At 67.0% G+C, this 1,092-nt stretch overlaps 1 protein-coding gene across 2 annotated transcripts in view; it reads left to right on the forward strand.

Moving 5' to 3' along the window:
- The first annotated feature begins 158 nt into the window (after positions 1–158).
- NXPH1 (neurexophilin 1) overlaps positions 159–1,092 on the forward strand; it is a 293,696-nt gene continuing 292,762 nt past the window's right edge. The window contains exon 1 of one of the 2 annotated variants that reach the window (XM_008058391.2): positions 159–593. The gene's annotated coding sequence lies outside the window, so the exon portion shown is untranslated. Of the gene's footprint in view, positions 594–903; positions 944–1,092 lie in introns of those variants that run through there. The other variant, XM_021712499.1, reaches the window with a different exon arrangement.

The following is a 1,092-nucleotide window of genomic DNA, read 5'->3' on the forward strand; positions in this document are numbered from 1 at the left end:
CCAGCACCAAGCCATCCGCCCTCCCTCCCAAACTCGGACTGCTCGCGCCCGCCGCGCGGGCTTTTCCTTCCGAAAGGCCGGTGTCTTATGGCTCAAGTTGAAGTCCCGAAGACTTGCCCCGTCTTCTCCCCTTGATCATCTCTCTCGCCCTCGGGGAGCCGCGGGCAGCCGCGAGCAGCCGGCAGTCCCGGACTGCGCGTCACAGTGCCAGCGCCCGCGGTCCCGGTCCGGCCGGCACAGTGGCCCGGCGCATTCGTCTCGCTCGCGCCCTCCCTTCCTCCCTCCCTTCCGCTCTTCCTCGCTTTCCTCCTCTGCTCCCTCCTCCCCCTCTTGCCTCTTAAGTTTCCCGCACCGGGGATCCCACTGTGCCAAGCCTCGGCTCCCTAGAGCCAGTCCTGAGCGCGACCCGGGCGCTGGGACGGCGACTCCGCTGAGGCTGGACGAGGCAACCGGACCCGTCCGCGCCCAAGCATGGAGACGGAGCGCCTGGGAGGGCCCGTCCGGAGCGCGGGAGACGCCAGGCCCGAGTAGCTCCTCCATGGAGCCTGCCCAGAGCGCTCCCTGCTCGCCGGATTCGCCCCCGGTCCTGTGCGGTACGTACCCCTCGCCAACACCGTTCCCGGCGGGGACGCCTTGGGGCGGGCTGGTGCACGCGGGAAGGGGCGCGGGGAGGGTCGCCGCTTGAGGGATTGAGCACGCCCGGCAGGGGACCCTCTCGGCTCCGGGCAGGCTTCCACTCTAGAAGTTAGAGACAGGCTGTGCCTCTTTGGCTCGGGAAAAAAAAAGTAGCGCTGGAGATGTGCGTGTGCGTGTGCGTATACATCGCCCTGTGTGCAGGGAGCTGGGATGGGTAAACTGAGCCCTGCTCTCCCGCATGCAAATTGCATTCCTCTCCCCACCCCCACTTCGAGGAACGTGTCGAGACACCCGGCGCCTAATCCCGGTCAGTCCTATCTACCTCTTCCTCGCCGCGCCCCCTCGCTCCGTCTCTCCCTCTCCCTTTTCCTCTCTTTCTCTCTGACTCTCTCTGCTGGTGTGTACGTGTGTGAGCACTGCCCGGACTGGCGGAGAACCAGCCGCCGCCTGTAGTCC

Source organism: Carlito syrichta, unplaced genomic scaffold (genome assembly GCF_000164805.1).
Source record: "Carlito syrichta isolate Samal-C Ts95f unplaced genomic scaffold, Tarsius_syrichta-2.0.1 Scaffold303321, whole genome shotgun sequence".
Lineage (NCBI taxonomy): Eukaryota > Metazoa > Chordata > Mammalia > Primates > Tarsiidae > Carlito > Carlito syrichta.